This window comes from Hylobates moloch, unplaced genomic scaffold, assembly GCF_009828535.3.
Source record: "Hylobates moloch isolate HMO894 unplaced genomic scaffold, HMol_V3 SCAFFOLD_7, whole genome shotgun sequence".
Classification (NCBI taxonomy): domain Eukaryota; kingdom Metazoa; phylum Chordata; class Mammalia; order Primates; family Hylobatidae; genus Hylobates; species Hylobates moloch.
Window position 1 is genome coordinate 55,802,157 of NW_026652282.1, and position 21,810 is coordinate 55,823,966.

Here is a 21,810-nt window from a genome sequence, read left to right on the forward strand (position 1 = left end):
AGGCCGAGGCGGGTGGATCACGAGGTCAGGAGATCGAGACCACGGTGAAACCCCGCCTCTACTAAAAATACAAAAAATTAGCCGGGCGTGGTGGCGGGCACCTGTAGTCCCAGCTACTCGGAGAGGCTGAGGCAGGACAATGGCGTGAACCCGGGAGGCGGAGCTTGCAGTGAGCCGAGATTGTGCCACTGCACTCCAGCCTGGGCGACAGGGCGAGACTCCATCTCAAAAAAAAAAAAAAAAAAAAAAGGTTCAGACGGTAAATTTAATGTTATGTATTTTTTCACCATAATTTTAAAAAAAGGATTCATATGTGATGCAAACATTATCATAAAAGTGATGCACATTTGAAATAATAATGTCCTACATCAGGTACAGCATTTGCTCTTCCACCTATTCCCCTAGTCTGCTCATTACAGTCTGTTTGTTTGTTTGTTTGTTTGAGTCACTCTGTTGCCCAGGCTGGAATGAAGTGGTGTGATTATAGCTCACTATAGCTTCAAACACCTGGGCTCAAGTGATCCTCCTGCCTCAGCCTCCCATACAAGCACATGACACCACCTGGCTAATTTAAAAAAAATTTTTTTAGAGCGGAGGTCTCACTATGTTGCCCAGGCTGGTCTCAAACTTCTGGGCTCAAGTGATCCTCCTGCATTGGCCTCCTAATGTGTTGTGATTACAGACATGAGCTACCATGCTTGGCCCATTATAGTCTTTGGGGTGATTTTCTTTCTTCCCTAGCTTGGCACAGCCACACTCCTACATTACAGCTCAAATCAGACCTGTGTACACCTGGGATTTCCTAGATGTCAGCAGAAAAGCTTGGAGGGGCCCAAATCCCCACTCTGTTGGAAGCAGAAGCTGCTGCGGAATAAGTGATCTTTATCAGGTCTAAGTGGTAGATGAGTTTTCACAAAAAAGTGCAAGCAACCTGAGGTGACTGAAAAAGAGAGAGTCCACATTCCCATTTTTTAATCTCTAATTTATTTTATGCACTTCTTTCATCCAAGAAATGTTTTCTAAACTTTTGGGACATAATGGGCTAAGAGAAGCAAAAAGATATTATATAAAAGGCAATGAGGCTGGGCGTAGTGGCTCACACCTATAATCCCAACACTTAGGGAGGCTGGGGCAGGTGGATCACTTGAGGCCAGGAGTTCAAGACCAGCCTGGCCAACATGGTGAAAACCCCGTCTCTACTAAAATACAAAAAAATAACCAGGCGTGGTGGCACATGCCTATAAGCTACTCAAGAGGCTGAGGCACAAGAATGGTGTGAACCCAGGAGGCAGAGGCTGCGGTAAGCTGAGATCATGCCACTGAACTCCAGCCCAGGTGACAGAGCAAGAATCTGTCAAAAAAAAAAAAAAAATAGGGCAATACTCCAGTGATAACTAAATGCAACTCATAATCCTGTTTCCTGGGTCAGAAAATAAAACAGATATTACTGGGACAAAAAGGATATTATTGAGACAATAAGTTAAATTTTAATATTGACTTTAGATAATAGTATTATATTAGTGTTAAATTTCCTGACTTTGAGGCCAGGCACGGTGGCTCATGCCTGTAATCCCAGCACTTTGGGAGGCCAAGGCGGGCAGATCGCCTGAGGTCAGGAGTTCGAGACCAGCCTGGCCAACATGGTGGAACCCACTTTCTACTAAAAATACAAAAATTAGCTGGGCATAGTGGCAGGCACCTGTAATCCCAGCTACTCAGGAGGCTGAAGCAGGAGAATCAGTTGAACCCGGGAGGTGGTGGTTGCAGTGAGCCAAGATCACGCCACTGCGCTCCAGCCTGCGCAACAGAGTAAGACTCCATCTCAAAAAAAAAAAAAAAAAAAATTAAATTCCTGACATTAATACTTGTACTATGCATATGTAATAAATATCCTTATTCTTGGGAAATACATGCTGAAGAATTTAAGGGAAAGAGTCGTAATATATGCAACTTAATCTAAAATGATCCAGAAAAAATAATATGTAAATAATCAGAGACAGAATAAGACAAATAGAGCAAAATATGTTTAACAAATCAGTGAATCTGACTGAAGGATAAACTGAGGTTCTTTGTACTATTTTTGTAACTTCCCTGTAACTTTGAAATTATTTCAAAATAAAATGGTTTCTAAAATAGATACTGGGGCCAGGCATGGTGGCTCACGCCTGTAATCCCAGCACTTTGGGAGGACAAGGCGAGTGAATCACCTGAGGTCAGGAGTTCGAGACCAGCCTGACCAACACGGTGAAACCCGGTCTCTACTAAAAATACAAAAATTAGCTGGGTGTAGTGGTGTGCACCTGTAATCTCATCTACTCAGGAGGCTGAGGCAGGAGAATCACTTGAACCTGGGAGGCAGAGGTTGCAGTGAGCCCAGATTGCGCCACTGCACTCCAGCTTGGGCAACAAGAACAAAACTCTGTCTCAAAATAAATAAATAAATAAATATATACATAAAATAAAATAAAGTAGTTAATGGTCCAGAAATCGACAGACCTGGGTTCTAGCCATCACGTGTCCATTGGGCAGCTCACTTGGTATCTTTCAGCTCAATTTGCTCATATGGTAAAATAGGGGTAATGATGCCTATATGTTCTTTTTTACAGAATTGTTCCAAAACACAAGGTATAATGATGATACCTACGTGAAAGACTTAGAAAAAACAACAGCTTTAGAGTCAAAAGGCCAACATTTAAATCCATTGCTCTACCACTTTTATGAATATGTTGATCCTATCTTAAGCCTCAGTATTCCCATCTGTAAAATGCGGGCATCGGTATGTACCTCAATGGATCATTATGGAGGTAAAATGAAACAATGCCTATAGGAAAACCCTATACAATTTATAGCATGGTAACATATCACAATAAATAAGAACCATGTATTCCTCTCCAAATGATGCCACGAATTTGGCAAAACCATACCTTGTCAATGCCCTCTACTATAAATTAGGTATAACAATACAAAATTATCCAGCTGGGGAAAATACCTTTGTAATATAATGGTCAAAATATTAATACAATAATGTTCTGTTTATTCAGCATTATCAGATAATAATCCATTACAAAAAGTTAATTTTCAATTTAAATAAAGTTTATCCCTTCAAACATTTAGAACTTTTGTAATTTAAGCATTTTAATGGAAAGCTAAGCTAACAGTTAATTTTCTGCATTCTTTTTGTTGTTGGTGGTGGTGCTGTTTAGAGACAAGGTCTCACTATGCTATCCAGGCTGGACTCGAACTCCCGGACGTAAGCAACCCTCCTGCCTCAGCCTCCTGAGCAGCTAGGACTACAGGTAGATGCCATCATGCCCAGCTTTCTGCTTTCTTAAATGGTTTTTTGATGACTCCACTTCATCATTGTGACAACATCAGTCAATCTGAGGCTGTCACATACTCAAATAATGCTCAGGTATGTAGGACTATTGAACTCTACATAAAATAGATACAAAGCACAATGCTTTATAGGCCTTATATCTGTTTTCCCCAATATTTTCAGGCTCCCCCAGTACATACACACACTTCAATTCAATTCCATTGTCACTTCTTTCTCATATCAAAGTTCTGGTGCTAGACTCCTCCTCACTTCACCTCCAAATCCCTAGATTCTGCTTCTAAATTTCTAAGGGGTAGAAACCACATCAGAATTTAAATGAAGAGCCAATAAAATCAGGACAACATTCTCTCCCACGGAATAGTGCACAGCGAAAACCACTTAAGCTATTTAGAGACCTTTTTTGGAAAGGCAAGCCTCTAGACTCCCAGCTTTATTCTGGATATTGAGATTATTAGAAAACTGATCTTCAAATGTCCAGTAGTATTAACATAATGAGGTAACAGCAGTGACAATATTCTAATTGATGTGCATGTTAAATCACTTATTCTACTTAGCAACTGGGCTAGACACAGTGGCTCATGCCTCTAATCCCAGCACTTTGGGAGGCCGAGGCGGGCAGATCACTTGAGGCAAGGAATTCAAGACCAGCCTGGCCAACATGGCGAACCTTGTCTCTACTAAAAATACAAAAATTGGCCAGGCGTGGTGGTGTGTGCCTGTAATCCTAGCTACTCGGGAGGCTGAGGCAGGAGAATCACTTGAACCCGGGAAGCAGAGGCTGCAGTGAGCCAAGATCGTGCTACTGCACTCCAGCCTGGGAAACAGAGCGAGACTCCGTCTCAAAAAAAAGATAATAATAATAATTAGCAACTAATCCATGGGCTTATAAATAAAAAAATTAAGCCAGAAAAGCAAAATTACTTGATACACCCTACAGTCTTTAAGTCTCAATCAACATTTCCTCTAGGCATACAGCACTTAGTAAGAAAGAACTTTCATTTCCATGATCTCACTTGATTCTCAGAATAATCTTGTGAGGAGAACAGGGGAGGTGTTCTTGATCCCATTTCACATATAGGGAAATTGAGGCACCAAAAGGTGAACTGTACCTAAGATTACATGGTTAGCAAAGATATAAGACTAGAATCCTAATTCTATAAACCCTAGGCCAGTGCTTTCTGCTGGGCCACACTGACCCTCATGAACACACGGGAGCATCTGACAGTACCCTATCTCTGGAGAACATTTTATTGGCTACAGTCCTGGAGAGGAGGAGTTGTGAACTGTTTCCAAAAAACCCAGGCCCAACAATAAGGTGATTATCACTAGGCAGGGGATTACAAACTTTTTGCAAACCAAAATCTCTTTTATAGGCTTCAGCAATGCCCTGGAATGCTGAGGACAATGTTCAGAATGTCATAAGACAGCTGGAGATGATCCAGAAAGAGGACAAGAAACTCACCAAGCAAGGGATGTGTTTTTAAGTGAGTTGCTAACAGAAAAAATACAATTCTTTTGTATGCAAAGATGAGGAATGAGGGCTGAGGGCTGAGGGCTGAGGGCTGAAAATACAAATCTTTAAAATCACACAGGTAAGAATATGTGAATACACTTTTCTTTTTTAAGCAAGTCTAAAAAACCAGAACTTGGAACTTCCTCTTGAAGTTTCAAAGAATCACTTCTAGGACAAATCAAATAACGTCATATTTTCATGAGTAGACTTAGGAAACTCCTTTATGTGGGTTAGAGTTATAAACAGGTTTAAGAAGGAGTTAGAAAAATTAATATGAGGTCGAGACATAGAGAAATTCGAACTTCTAGGGTATCTAATCACTGTGTGAAGCAATATCATTCTTCTCATCAACTATCTCCTAATGCCACTGTCCAAAACAAAACCCCTGGCCGAATGAATCATGGGTTTGAATCAAAGTAGCAAATCCAACATTTTTATGAGTCAGTTCATGCAGATATTATGGATCCTGAAGAAAACTTTACAATTATTTATCAAGTTCTTCAAAAAATTAAAAATAGAATTACTATATGATACAGCAATTACACTACTGGGTATATCTCAGTCCATTTCTGATGCTATAACAAATTACCACAGACTGAGTAATTTATAAAGAACAGAAATTTATTTCTCACAGTTCTGGAGGCTGGGAAATATAAAACCAAGGTGCCAGCAAATTAGGTGTCTGGTGATGGTCCAGGCTCTGCTTCCAAGATGGCACTGCCTCCATAGGGGAGGAATGCCATGTTCTCACATGGCAGAAGGCCGAAGAGCAAAAAACAACAAAAAAGGCCAGTGCAGTGGTTCACGCCTGTAATCCCAGCTACTCAGGAGACTACGGCAGGAGAATCTCTTGAACCCAGGAGACGGAGGTTGCAGTGAGCCAAGATAGCGCCACTGCACTCCACCCTGGATGACAGAGTGAGACTCCACCAAAAAAAAAAAAAAAAAAAAGTGGAGGAACAAACTTCTTCCATCAAACCCTTTTATAAGGGTATTAATCCACTGATAATAACAGGGGCCTCATTATTAAACATCTCCCAAAAGTCTACACTTCCTAATACTGTTGCATTGGGGATTAAGTTTCCAATACATGCATTTGGGGATATACATTCGGACCATAGCAGGGTATATACCCAAAAGAGTTGAAAGCCAAGGTCTCAAAGAGGTATTTGTACACTCATATTCACAGCGGCATTGTTCACAATAGCCAAACGGTGGAAGCAACCTAAGTGTCCATCAATAGGTGAATGGATAAACAAAATGTATATGCACATAATGTAATATTATTTCAGCCGCAAAAAGAAATGAAATTCTGACACATGTTACGAGATGGATGTATCAGGGCTAAAGGAAAACTCCCTCCATCCTCGCTGGTTCTCTGAAAAATCAACTGACAAAAGGCAAATTAATAGGAGAAAAGGCATACAATTTATCAATGTGCACAGGAATCATACAAAATATGAGAACTCAAAGAAAGGCAAGGTAGCTGGTGCTTTTATTTTTTTTTAACTTTTATTTTAGGTTCAGGCATACAAGTGCAGGTTTATTATATAGTTAAATTGCATGTCACAGGGGTTTGGTGTACAGATTATTTTGTCACCCAGGTAATAAGCATAGCACAATAGGTAGTTTTTCAACCCTCACCCAATAATTTCCCAATAATGGGATTGCTGGGTTGAATGGTGGTAGTTCTGTTCTAAGTTCTTTGAGAAATCTCCAAACTGCTTTCCGAAGTGGCTGAACTACTGTATAAGTGATCCCTTTTCTCCACAACCTTGCCAGCATCTGTTATTTTTTGACTTTTTAATAATAGCCATTCTGACTGGGGTGAAATGGTATCTCACTGTGGTTTTGGTTTACGTTTCTCTAATAATCAGTGATGCTGAGCATTTTTTCATATGCTTGTTGGCCCCGTATATGTCTTCTTTTGAAAAGTGTCAGTTAGTGTCCTTTATACACTTATTAAAGAGGCTATTTGTTTCTTGCTTGTTAATTTGTTTAACTTCCCTATAGATTCTGGATATTAGACCTTTGAATGCGTAGTTTGCAAATATTTTCTCCCATTCTGTAGCTGGTCTGTTTACTGTGTTGATAGTTTTATTTGCTGCACAGAAACTCTTTAGCTTAATTAGGTCCCATTTGTCAATTTTTTGTTTTATTGCAATTGCTTTTGGTGTCTTTGTCGTGAAATCTATGCCTGTTCCTATGTCCAGAATGGTATTTTCCGAGATTTTCTTCCAGAGTTTGTATAGGGTTGACGCTTTTATACCATCTTGAGGTTACAGAAAGAATGGAAACTCCCTCGAGGCATGGCCAAAAACAGGTTATGGAGGAAAATCAGGTTATGGTGGCAGAACAGGGGGAGAAGAGGAGGCCTGGCTAGCAGAAGTGGTCTTGTTATATAGATAAAACTTCACAGGCAGAGCCCTCAGAGAGAATAGATGCTGAATGTTTATTCAGACCTTTATAGGTGTCAGACTCTCAGTTAATCTTTCCTAGATCTGGACAAGGGAGGGCCTCAGAAAAAACCTGGCTACATCACTGCAGATTTTCCCTACAGCTGCAAATGTCCCCAAAAAGACAGCTTTGCAGGGCTACTTCTGTTTACTGGTGCTCTGAACAGTCATCTTAAAATATGACAAAGAAGTATATTTTCAGGTGAAATATTTTTGTTTCCTTCAGATGAACCTTAAGAACATTATGCTCAGTGAAATAAACCAGTCACAACAGGCCAGCCAAAAACTGTATACTTTCCTTTACATGAGGTACTTCCACTTATAGAGTAGTCAAATTCATAGAGACAGAAAGTAGAACAATGGTTGCCAGGGGCTGAGGGCAGCTGGGAATGGGGAGTTAAAGTTTAATGCGTATAGTTTTAATTTGACAAGATTATAAGAGTTCTGGAGATGGGTGGTGGTGATGGTTATACAACAATATGAATGTACTTAATCCCACTGAACCAAAGACTTAAAAATGATTAAGGTGGTACCTTTATGCTATGTATATTTTATCACAATTTAAAACAATTAAAAATTATTTATCAGACTCTATTAAACAAATCCTTTTTCTTGCCCACATAAGAAGGGTTGAGAATGAAAAGTCTATTTATAAACTGAGAAGAACTTGCCTAAAATGGTACATAAAAAGAAAGACACTAGGCCCATCTCAGCTATATACCTGGGGCCTGAAAAGGGAAGAATGCAACTAAATATGGTTTATCATGTGAAAGTTTTTATTTTGTTGTTCAATAGTAATCTTTTAGAGTATTTCTTCATTTAATCAGTTTCAGAAGCATTCTGAAGGTACTGCAGATGTCAGATGAGAAATTTGAATTCCTGGGTCCTATTCCCACATTGGCCAAGGCTCCCTACGATCACAAAAAGCTTCTGCAGTGACTCAAAGCGAGGCAGGAAGCAAAGGGAGAAGAAAGACAAACAAGCAAAATAGCCTGCCATCAAATGTGAAATTATTCCTCTCCAGCTTGTTCAGGCCCAGTATGCAATAGACCTATTTATATATTTCTTCTGGGGTTTCTAAATTACTTCTGTAACAACTAGGACATAGTGAGAAGTTCAAAAAGAGGCCAACTTTCTAGAGATAGAGGATGTCTGTGTATTCTGTGAGACGATTTATACACACATCTCCATTAATGTACATTAGCCCTGCCCTGCAGCTTTGTCTATCAGAATAACCAACATCAAGGTAATCAAAGCCAATTCTCAGAGGAAAGCGGGCAGATTCAAAGACATGGTGCTGGAAAAGAAGATATCCCTCTACACCCACACCCACATGTTACTATTACTGTGATTTTCTTCCAAGCCAACACCATCTGCCCATAAAATCCATGCCGTAACCACCTATCCTTCTTCCCCACACGCCCACCCAGGGCCCTTTGTTCAACCTCAGCTCTGACAAAACATGCAAAAAACAGGTTCTCCCTATCTGTTGCAATTCCAACAACTAGGAAATCCTAGATAGGGCAGGTGCAGTGGCTCATACCTGCAATCCCAGCACTTTAGGAAGCCAAGGCAGGAGGATCACTTGAGCCCAGGAGTTCAAGACTAGCCTGAGCAATATAATGAGACCCTCATCTCTACAAAAAACAACAAACAAACAAACAAAATGAAAGAAATCCTAGAGAGAACATTATACTTTGAATTGCCATAAGGCACTCTCATTGCATATTTAACCTACTCTCTTAATTTAGGTACAAGCAAATCACCAGCTCATAATGGGGAAGTAAGTCTCTTTACAGTATATTACACAATATTCATGGGATAAGACAGCCTGGAAAGGGAAGAATATGTGTTAAGAACCAAGGCAGTAGACCAGGTCCCATTATCGACAAGAACACTGTCTCTCTTAATCCTTAGATGAGCCACTTAACTGTTCTGTCTCAATTTATCTCCTGTAAAATAGGGTCTTATTAATTCACTCAAATAAAATAATTAGAGACTACTGAGGGCCAGGCGTTATGTTAGGCACGTTGACCAGAACTAAAGATTGTTCCCTTTCTCAGTGCCAGTAGAACCACAATGATATAACATCAGACCCAAGAGCACTATAAAAAACAATACTAATCTTTCTCAAATGGTTATTACTGAAAAGGAGAAGAGGATCAGGCACACCAACACCTTATTGGTGAGTGTGGCTGCTGTTATATGCTATCCCAGAAGGCTTTCTGATCAGTCCCTACTTTACTGTCATTGGAATATGGGCAGGGCTGTGTGACCGTGAGAAATATGCACTCATATTCCTTTTCTCTTCTCTTTGTGAAGTGTATTCTTGAATTTTCAAGAAATAAGCCATATCCAAACACCAACTAAGTTATTAATTACTACAATTTAAGTTTGTTTATGGCACAAGCATTGTCATAAGTATGTTTTTTTAACATCTATACTTAAACAGTAGAGACTAACATTTATTAAGAGTATATTACTTTCAAATATGTTATTTCATGTACACATTCCATAACCAAGGTTGGTATTACTGTATCCATTTATAATTGAGGAAACTGAAACTTTAAGAAGTTCATAGCTTGTTCAAATGCCACCCAGATAGTAAATAGGGAATTCAAACCCAGATCTGTGTGCCTCCCAAGCCAATGGTCATTCTGGCAACTAAATGCCATTGTGCTAAGCCTTCCCATTACCATTACTTGCTGATGAACTCAATTTCCTAGATAGAGAATGTGCTGAAACCTAAGCTCAGTAACCTAACTTCAACCAAGACTATGTCTTTAACCACTTTAGTCCCAAATGCTCTTTAGGTGCATAAGATTAAAAAAAGAAGAAGACTTAATTAAAGGCCTGCAGTCCAAAAGTCAGCATTTCCCCTAACAAACCAGTTTCTACTGCTCTCAAAAGGACAGAGTTAAAGATGGAAGACACCTACAAGGCAACAATCTAATTCCATTCTTTCTCTAGCCACATCTGTCTTGGCTGATTTAGGTGGCTAGGAAGCAGAGGAGTTGACTCCATGACCTCTCAAGACTCTTTCTAATACTGTAATTCTGATTCTCTTTGCCCTACTTACACATGAGAACCTGTGATTATTCTCTATAGCTAGATTTTGGAGGCCAGATTGCTCCATTTTAGAAAAGGTACCATGAATAACATGAGATAGAAACCTATAACTGCCATACTTTTAAAATCTGTATTAAATCATACTAAAATAATCATCCCAAAATAACAAGATCATACCAATCAATCAGAAGGAATTAAGAGTCAAGGAAGCAGAGAGTTGCTCCTGTTCATAACATTTCTTCTCTTTAGACCTCAGTGAAATATTATCTGACCAGTTGGAGAAAGCTTGACTGGGCAATGTGCCCTGTGGTGACTTCTGTGGTTCCCGTCCTGTAGCCTTCACTACTTGGTGTATTACATCACTATTAACTATAAAGGGAACTGCTGTCTGGCCCCTTTAATAAAGAACTTCCCAACTCTGTCAAAGAGAGAAAAAGGTCCCTGTTAGCTTATGACAAATAACATATCAAAAACCATGGGTTTCTCTGCCAACAGAGCTTCAGACTGCTTATACATTACCCAATTGTATAATACACTTTAGGGCTTAATATACCAGTTCAACGCTGGGTGTGGTGGCCCATGCCTGTAATCCCAACACTTTGGGAGGCCACCGCAGGCGGATCACCTGAGGCCAGGAGTTTGAAATCAGCCTGGCCAACATGGTGAAACCCTATCTCTACTAAAAATACAAAAATTAGCCAGGTGTAATGGCGAATACCTGTAGTCCCAGCTACTCGGGAGGCTGAAGCAGGAGTATTGCTCGAACCCAGGAGGTGGAGGTTGCAATGAGCCGAGATCGTGCCACTGCACTCCAGCCTGGGTGAAAGAGCAAGACTCTGTCTCAAAAAAAAAAAAAAATTATATATATATAGATGGCTCACTGAAACCTCTGCCTCCTGGTCTCAAGCCATCCTCCTACCTCAGCCTCCTGAGTAGTGGGATTACAGGCGACCATCACCATGCTTGGCTAATTTTTGTATTTTTTGTACAGGCAGGATTTCACCATGTTGGCCTAGCTGGTCTTGAACTACTGAACTCAAGCAATCTGCTCCACCTGGGCCTCCCAAAGTGCTGGTATTATATATATATACCAGTTCAAAGTTCAAAATCAACAAACACATACAAACTATTCAAGGGCTTTGTGAAAAATCCCATCAACTATCTATAATGGGAAAGAGGAAAAAGGAGTTCATGACCAAATACACAAAGACAGACAGTCAAAAAGGATGAACTGTTTCTGCACTAGTGAACCAATGTGTTTCTGAATGCCCACTGGGAAAAGCAAACCCCCTGTATGGGAGTTTCTTGAGATCAGAACTGAGACTGTGTCAGGCCCCGGGATAGGCAATAGGAATACATCTCTGATGATGAACACTTTGCCCATTCAAACAGGAAAACACCTCATAGCACAACCTGCATTCCAAGCTTTCATTATGTATGCGGGAATAGGTCATTTCCAAAACCACTTCCCTGCATAGCTCTCTACACAAACTCAGCAGAAGCTGGACACAAACAAGAAGGTCCAAGGAACACTTAAGGAACTCAATGCCCTACCCCACCCAACAACAGCCAATTCATGTTGCACAGCCTGTTTTAGTCTCGGAGGGCTATTCTGTGTCTATTGCAATGACTCAATTCTGCCATTTTATTGCAAAAGCAGTCACAGACAATATATAAACAAATAGGTGTGGCTATGTGCCAATAAAACGTTATTTATGAAAACAGACATTATTTACGAAAAGAGGAGGTGGACAGGATTTGGCCATGAGCCACAGCATGCTGGCTCCTGCTTTACTACAAATAGAACTCCTTGAGAAATCGAGTTACTATTCCTTTTTATTTTTCTTTTATTTATTTATTTATTTATTTATTTATTTATTTTGAGATAGAGTCTTACTCTGTCATGAAGGCTGCAATGCAGTGGCACGATCTCGGCTCACTGCAACTTCCACCTCTGGGGTTCAAGCAATTCTGCCTCAGCCTCCCAAATAGCTGGGATTACATGCGCATGCCACCACACCCAGCTAATTTTTGTATTTTTAGTAGAGACGGAGTTTTGCCATGTAGCCCAGGCTTGTCTGGAACTCCTGACCTCAGGTGATCCACCCATTCAGCCTCCCAAAGTGCTGAGATTATAGGCGTGAGCCACCACGCCCAGCCTCAAGTGACTATTCCTTATCCCCTCTCTCTTCTGCCCAGGACTTCCGGAAAGGAGCAAAAAGCAAAGGTGCAAGGCTAAGAAGTTTCCCTCCATCAGTTATTCTCAAAAGCAGAAGCTACAAAAGACTTCAAAGTAAAAGATACCTGTGGGTATCCAATCTACTTATTTCTACTTATCACCATTAAAAAACAAAAATCTTTGCTGGTTTAATGGACAGACCAGAGCTGCCTTCTCTAGTGTGCCAATAGGATGACACATGTTTTCTATTAAACATCACATTACTAACTCCTGCCATTAGAAACATTAAAGGCACAGTTGACCAGCAGCTTTCAGAACAACTGGAAGCCACTGGGTGGAAGGGTGGGGAAACACACTTTGGGAAAGCCAGTTCTAAAGGGGGCTGCTGACTCCTTAGAGGTAAGACTGCTACTAAAAAAGGAAACCCTCCCTGAAGAGAAGAACTGCCAAGCAACTGCCTCCTTGCCCAGTGGCCAATTCAATGAATGCTTCAATCAGCCAGATCTTGCTGGACTTGTTAGACCTGACAAAACAACAGCAATAGCTTTGGTAATAATGTCAGACAGGGGCTTGTACAAAATTGCCTGCTGCAATGGAAATCTCTATAATGAGCTCTGCTGAAAACACATGCCAATTATGCCCATATTGCCAGAGGAGCAGAAGCTGATTAAAGGCATATGGGTAAGAAGGAGGCAAAAGAACTGGTCCTAAATAGACTACCATAGCATACCTATATTTATGAGCCCCTCTGAATGTCAGAGGCTGCCTACACATGGCATAAGAAGATCCAAAAGACTTGAAATCACAGTTTGAAGGTGAATCATTAGAGCAGCGATGGCTGTCTAGGAGGGCAATTTTAAAAACAAAGCACAATAACACAAGGTCTCTAAGAGGGCTTCCTCAGGCCCTAGAGGGAAAAGGAGATAGTGGCAGACACAGGCAACCCCGAGGAGGATACATGACAGGGTTTTACAGAGACTGAGCTGTGTGCAAAGATGGTATTAAGAGGAGAGGCTCAAGGAGCAGGAGAGGGCTGAGTGCAAAGCCAGGCCAGCTGGGACAGACATCAGGGAGAATCAGGTAACTACAATGGCAAGACACCATACAGGAAGGCCCAGAGACGCAGACTTCCCAAACCCACCCTGCATAACCATTGACCTTCTTCTATAATACATCATAATATAGTAAAAAATTTTCCACCTCTAGGAGCCAGAAGATCTGGGTTTGAATCCCAAGTTGCCACACACTAGTGGAACAATTTTGAGCAAATAACTTCTCTGAATTTCAATTTCCTCATCTGTAAAACAAGGGACCATTATCTGCCCCTGGTGACTTCACCTTCACCTGTCTGAGAGCACTAATAATGCCTGCATGATTAGTTCAAAGGGTTGTTGTAAAGATCAAATCAAGATCATAGGTGAAACTGTTGTTGAACTGAAAAATACTAAGAAGGAAATTATACTGTGATTATTTTTAGGAAGTATTATTATGTGTGGTATCATTACAAACACACAACTCTGTTTAAGGATGAAACTGGTTCCAAGCAAGATAGAAGCCCCAGCTTTCCCTCCACTTCTTCTTTTTTTTTTTTTAATTTTTTTTGTTGTTGTTGTTGTTTGTTTGTTTTTTCGAGATGCAGTTTTTCTCTGTTGCCCAGGCTGGAGTGCAGTGGTGTGATCTCGGCTCACGGCAACCTCCGCCTCCCAGGTTCAAGCGATTCTCCTGCCTCAGCCTCTGAAGCAGCTGGGATTACAGGTGCCTGCCACCATGCCCAGCTAATTTTTTTTTGTATTTTTAGTAGAGACAGGGGTTTCACCATGTTGGCCAGGCTGGTCTCGAACTCCTGACCTCAGGTGATCTGCCCACCACGGCCTCCCAAAGTGCTGGGATTATGGGCGTGAGCCACTGCACCTGGCCTTTCTCTCCTCTGCTACTCTGCCAGCGTGGCCATCCAATTCCTGGCTAAGTTGTTACCCAATTAGCACACTGGCACCCCTCACTTCCCCATTTAGTACCATTACAGAACAATCATCCCCAAACTCAACATTCACAGGTCACTTGGGCTAAATGATGTCTGCACCATCTATGAAACTTCTAGAATACGAAAGCAAGTGGTCTATAAAATGTCATCCTATTTTTCTTCTTTCTTAACTCCTTAACAAATATATATATATATTTTTTTGGAACAGGGTCTGGCTCTGTCGCCCAGGCTGGAGTGCAGTGGCGTGATCACGGCTCACTGCAACCTCTGCCTCCTGGGCTCAAGCCATCCTCCCACCTCAGCCTCCTGAGTAGTTGGGATTACAGGTAAGCGCCACCATACTTGGCTAAATTTTGTATTTTTTGTACAGGCAGGATTTCACCATGTTGGCCAGGCTGGTCTCGAACTACTGAGCTCCAGCAATCTGCCCCACCTGGGCCTCCCAAAGTGCTGGTATTATGGACGTGAGCCACCACGCCCCACCACTACTTTACAATTTTTAAGTTTTTTTCCACCCTAAAGACGTAATTAAAAATGCCCAAGGTTACTCCCTCCTTTATCACCAATATGCATCTTCCCCAGTTTTTTTTAACCACCTCACTGGCTTCAGGCAATTCTCCTTTAAAGACATCTACCTTGGTCTGGACTATCTTCCTCAGCAGCCTTCACAGAATAGCACATAGAAATTCTTACCACAAGCTCAGGTGTCTCAGCCCTGTCAGCTACCCACTTCTCTAATGCTGTTCTCCAGCTTTCAAACCTTTTCTAATGGCCACTTCCTATGGGTATGTGTACTGACGGCTACTTCCGTTTCTCTACAGAAGGCCCCAGATGTCTTCTTGACACTTCTACTTTCTGAACTATGTATTCTTCTGTACAGCACTTATATTTTCTTTCATCACTAAAGGTAATAAAAATAATGGGGAACCGTGGAAAGAATACACAGAAAATCTAAGTCTTGGCTCAATTACTGACTAGCTATGCAATCTTAGGGAAGTACTTAGGTTCTCTAAATCTTAGTTTCCTCATCTATAAATTGGAAGTAATTTAACACATTTCTTCCCTGTTTAGTTATAGAATGTATGTCAAAGTGCCTGGTATACTGTAAAGAGCTTTGCGACATCTACCTATATATCCACATCCTAAAACCCAACTCAATTTATATTAGAGTTGCTTCTTCCTCATTCATAAATGGATTCTCTAGATTTCACATATTTGGGGGAAAGATCTATTATAGAAGGTCTGTCTCTTGATCTTCTATTTTTATCAAGCTCCTACTAGGCAAAGGCTAACCAGAAAAACTCCAGAAGTAACTTCAGACTCCCTGAACCTTCCCCTACTTCATTCCTGCAGGTCTGTAAAATGCTTGGCTGCCTTCAGGCTGACACTGAACGTGCATTCTTGGCAAGAGGCATTGAAGAAAAAACAACTCTTTTCTTTCTTTCACAAGCTGAAAGTGATTCTCAACAGAAAAAAAAAATCACAGTCTCAGCAAAGAGAGGTTCCTGAAGGGTAGAAACTGTTTTCATGAAGCACAGTAGGACCGATTATTGGTTTCAGTACTGATTTTGTGACTAACTGGCTCTGTGACCTTGGGCAAGGAACACCCCTCATAGGCTTCGGTTTCTTCATCTGAAATATGAAGGCATTAAATGAAATGTTCAAAAGGCCCCTCGAACTCTGAGTCCAATTCCAGCAAGATACTGCCGATTAGTCAAAAGAAAAGGAAATTGTTAAATACAAATAGCATCTGCTCTTCACAAAGCAAAAGCAAACAAAATTCCAAGAAGCCCCAGCTTTCCCTCCCCTTCTACTCTGCTTTCATTGTTATCCAATCCCTGGCTGAGTTGTTACCCAATTAGCACACTGGTACCCCTAGCTTTCCCATTTAATGCCATTACAGAACAATCATCCCCATAATCCCTCAAACACTGGTCATGGATTCTAGAAGACAAACCTCTCCACATCAACCAAACAGGGAAAAAAAATCAATATTTCCCATGTTTTAGAGCACAAGAAATTCAGCATAGTGATGATGGTGGCAGAGGCATTTTCTTTACAATGCTCCAGGTTTGTTTTTTGTTTTTTTTCTGCACTCAACAAAAGTTGTAACGGGCAGCTATGAAACACCTCAATGCCTTATTACCCACTCTCCTCCTCCCACCTAATGAATTCAGGATGGATGAATTCAAGATTAGTCTCCAGCTGTCAATTGCCACATACGTAATATATATTTTTCCAATCACAGTGAAAAGCTTTTCCATGACAGCCTGGCTCTGGAAAGAGTTGGAAGTTGAAGTGTGGCCCTCCTGCTTCCGGGAAGTCCTTAATGAAAACCTTTTGTAAAGAAATGCCTTGGAGTTCCTCATATGGCATTATAGTGTGGACTTACTGCTCACCACTTGTGAAAAATTCCAAGCTGCCTTAGGATAAAAATAATATGGGGAAGGACTTTGTCACTCGTTAGTAATGCCACACGTTTCCCAATATATACTACTCACTACATGAAAAGCAGCTGTGTTTGCCCTAAGAGGTCGACAGATGAGCAGAGAAGAGGGGAGACTTTGGGAACTGCTCAACCAGCTGGTGTAGGCTCTTGGAGCAGAAAACAAAGAGGACAGGTGTCATACCACCAAGATGTATTGCCATTATTCTATGACAAAGGAAACAGAACACAACCAGACCCTAATTAAACTGAGCTAGATTGCTCAACAGGGAAATCACCTGATCCTAACCCTAATGGGGAGGAAATACTGAAAAGAAACCTTCCACTAATGCAATTTTTGCTGCCAGCTGGGTCATTTCAAACAAAAGCACCCCTAGCCCCAATAAAGAACATCAAGACAGTTGAAATGCAGGCTACCTGCTTGCAGAAAGAGCCTCGGACCCAGCACTTTGGGAGGCTGAAGTGGGAGGATCGCTTGAGCCCAGGAGTTTGAGAGCATCCTGGGCAACAGCACAACAAAATCCCATCGCTACAAAAAATTTAAAAATTAGCCAGGCATGGTGGAACGTGCCTGTGGTCCCCAGCTACTTGGGAGGCTGAGGTGGGAGTATCACTTGGGGTTGGGATTCAAGGCTGCAATGAGGAAGGACAGAAAGAGAGAGAGAGGGAGAGAAAGAAAAACGAAAGAGAAGAAAGAAAGAGAAAGAAAGAAAAGAAAGAAAAAGAAAGAAAGAGGGGAAGGAGGAAGGGAGAGAGGGAGGGAGGAAAGAAAGAAGGAAGAAAGAAAGAAAAAGAAAATAAAAGAAAGAAAGGAAGGAAGGAAGGAGGGAGGAAAGAAAAAGAAAAGGAAAGGGAAGAAAGAAAGAAAGAGAGAGAGAGAGGGAGGGAGGGAGGGAAAGAAAGAAAGAAAGAAAGAAAGAGGGAGGGAGGGAGGGAGGGAAAGAAAGAAAGAAAGAGGAAAGGAAAGGAAAAGAGAAAAGAAAAGAAAAGAAAAAAGACAAGGCCTTGGAAAGGGAAACCAGGAAATCTGATTCTAGTCACAATTCCGACTCTAGCTCTAGGTCTCTGGAGAATTAATTCTCTGTCTTGACTTTCTTTTCCCTACACATAAACCCAGTGGAGTAGATGTGTAGCTTTTTTTTTTTCTTTTTTTGAGACGGAGCCTCGCTGTGTCGCCCAGGTTGGAGTGTAGTGGCTCGATCTTGGCTCACTGCAAGCTCCACCTCCTGGGTTCGCTCCATTCTTCTGCCTCAGCCTCCTGAGTAGCTGGGACTACAGGCGCCCGCCACCACGCCCGGCTAATATTTTGTATTTTTAGTAGAGACAGGGTTTTGCCGTGTTAGCCAGGATGGTCTCAATCTCCTAACCTCGTGATCCGCCCGCCTCGGCCTCCCAAAGTGCTGGGATTACAGGCATGAGCCACCGCGCCTGGCCGTAGATGTGTAGCTTTCTAAACAACCTTCCAGGTCTGATGTTCTATAAGATAGAGCTAGAGCTAAAGGAAGATGTAGGTATATAAGACAAGCGCCTGTCACCTGTTTCTCCAAACACAATGTTTTTTTTTTTTTTTCCAAACAGCTCTGAGATACGACTCACACACCATAAAATGGCTCACAGATTTGTACAACCATCACTGCAATCCAATCTTAAAAAATGTTCATGACCCCAAAGAGAAACCCTTTACCCATTAGCAGTCCCAATACATTCCAACCCTCCAGCTTAGTAATCACTAACCTGATACTCTCTCTAACAGATCTGCTTATCTGGACATTTCATATGAAAGGAATCATGAACAATAGGTAGTCATTTATAACACTTTTCTCACTTATCCTAAGGTTTTCAAAGTTCATCTTTATTGTACCATGTATCAGTACTTCATTACTTTTTATTGCCAAATACTATTCCATTGTATGACTATACTACCTTTTATTTATCTATTTTTCAGTTGATGGACATTTAGAGGTTGTTTCCACTTTTTTGGCCATTATAAATAATTCTACTATGGGCCAGTCACGGTGGCTCACGCCTGTAATTCCAGCACTTTCAGAGGCCGAGGTGGGCTGATCACCTGAGGTCAGGAGTTCAACACCGGTCTGGCCAACATGGTGAAACCCTGTTTCTACTGAAAATACAAAAATTAGCTGGGCGTGGTGGCAGACACCTATAATCCGAGCTACTCGGGAGGCTGAGGCAGGAGAATCGTTTGAACCTGGGAGGTGGAGGTTGCAGTGAGCCAAGATCATGCCACTGCACTCCAGCCTGGGCAACAGAGCGAGATTCCATCTCAAAATAAATAAATAAATAAAAATAAAAATAAAAAAATCACACGCTGAATTTCCTCTTCATACTCTTCTCACAATTGTAATTAATTATTTAAGAGGGTAATTTTATATTTAACGTGTGTTCCAAAAGGGCAGAGCCTATAGTATTCTTATTCACCACTGTATCCCCAGTTTCCAGGACAGTACCTGACACATAGTAGGTGCTTAGTAAAACCTTCTTGAATTAAACTGAATTGCCTTTACATTGCCCAAGGTTTAGCACTTGATACAAGCCTGGTAAAGGATCATGAGGGCCTTCCACCCCACTAGAAAATAAAATCAGCTCAAGATTTCCAGGGTACTCCCATGGAAAAGTGTGTAACTTTCCAGATCCTCATAGGCTTTTAGGAAATTTCTGTAGTAACTGATTAGAGAAACAGATGCCAGATTAAACAAAAGGTTTGGCTATGCTTAAAAAAAAATAAGGCTATAAAAATGAGGCTGAAAGGTAAAGTTCCTTCATCACTCTAGAGTCTGATTGGAAAACTTTTTTTAACAGGCAAGTCAAGCTAAAATCTTCCCTACCCCACCCTGGCACCATCCTCTACCCCCAAATAAGAATAGTTTCTTATAAATGGACACACTGAAAGGTTGGCTTGGTTCACTTTTCAACCCTAGTTCCCACAGCACCCACAGTCCAGCTACTTTGGAATCTGGTCTTCTGAGGACCTCCAATGAATATGGCAATATATCACCTCTGTCAAATTCCATTTAACATTGCTTCACATCTATTAATACTAACAGCAGTACCAAATGACATACCCATTATATTGATCTGAGTTACTCTGGAGAAGATGTAAAATAACTCCATGTGCTCAGAGGCACTGATTAAATATCACTGGGATAATGACAAGATACCTGCTGAGCGAGAATGCATATTATATCACCAACTCCTCCCGCACACCATGGCACTACACCCATCCCAAAGGGATTAAAAGCTTTGGGGTCCCTCAGTATAGAGTTATTCAGAACAGAACTGAAGGGAATCAGGTAGAGACCTACCAAGAAGCATTCAATGAGAGGATAGTCAAGTACGTCAGCAAGTCATCTACTCATGCTGGACATACTACTTGGATTTTCCCTTTGCCTATTCTCCCAGAGTGAAGATGAATTGGCTCCTGAAGTTTATGATAGAATCAATTCACACTGTTTGACTATTTGACTAGCATGGTGGTAGCCATAAAATAAAATAATAAAACCAGAAGGAACCGTAAATATTATTGACCAAGCCTCTAATTTTATAAAATGGGAAAACTGAGACCGACAAAACTAAAGACATGTTTAAAGTCATATAGCCAGCTAGTGGCAGAATTGGAATCAACCCATCCTTCCAGGAAAGCAATCACTCACCAGATAGATGCCCCGGTTGCCAAAGTGAAAGCTGCAAAGTTACCCCAAAAGGTGACCTTAATGTAAACATCTAAAACTCTAACTTTAAAAGCATAGAATGTAAGAAAGTGATCTTTTTAAAAAAATTAAGATTGAGTTATTAAAACTATAGAATTCTATTATTTCTACTTTATCAATTTTATGTACATTTAGAGTACCGAATGCATCTTTTGGACTTTTTTTTTTTTTTTTGAGATAGGCTTGAGCCAATGTACCTGGACTGGATTCTTTTTTTTTTTTTTTTTTTCTTTAAGAGAGGGAGACAGGGTCTCACTCTGTAGCCCAGGCTGGAGTGCAGTGGAGTGATCTCTGCTCACTGTAATCTCTCTGCCTCCAGGGCTCAAGCAATCCTCCCACCTCAGCCCCCTGAGTAGCTGGGACTACAGGCACGCACCACCATGCCCAGCTAATTTTTCATATTTTTTGTAGAGACAAGGTTTCCCCATGTTACACAGCTGGTCTCAAACTCCTAGACTGAAACAACCCGCCCGCCTCGGCTTCCAAAAGTGCTGGGATTACAGGCGTGAGCCACCAAGCCCGACCCTGGATTCTTTTAAAACATAAGTTTTCAGCTGGGCACAGTGTCTCATGCCTGTAATCCCAGCACTTTGGGAGGCCGAGGTGGGTGGATCACTTGAGGTCAGGAGTTCGAGACCAGCCTGGCCAACACGGTAAACCCCATCTCTACTAAAAATACAAATATTAGCAGGGTGTGGTAGCGCATGCCTGTAATTCCAGCTACTTGGGAGGCTGAGGCACCAGAATCGCTTGAACCCAGGAGGTGGAGGTTGCAGTGAGCCAAGATGGCGCCACTGCACTCCAGCCTGGGTGACTAAGACTCTGTCTCAACAACAACAAAAAAAACATGAGTTTTCATTAGTCCAAGAGAGCCTATGTATGTGTGGTTGTGCACGTACATATGTGGGTTTAGTGATATATTTCTTTTCTGACATCTGTTTTTTATATATATATATATATATATATATACATACACACACATATATATACATATATACATATATATACACACATATATATACATATATATACACATATACACATATATATACATATATACACATATATACACATATATACACATATATACACATATATACA

General features: G+C 41.1%; 1 protein-coding gene across 2 annotated transcripts in view; it reads right to left on the reverse strand.

The window, feature by feature from the left end:
• Positions 1 to 21,810, reverse strand: part of OPHN1 (oligophrenin 1) — a 392,827-nt gene that overhangs the window by 362,258 nt on the left and 8,759 nt on the right. The gene's annotated exons all lie outside the window — the stretch shown is intronic.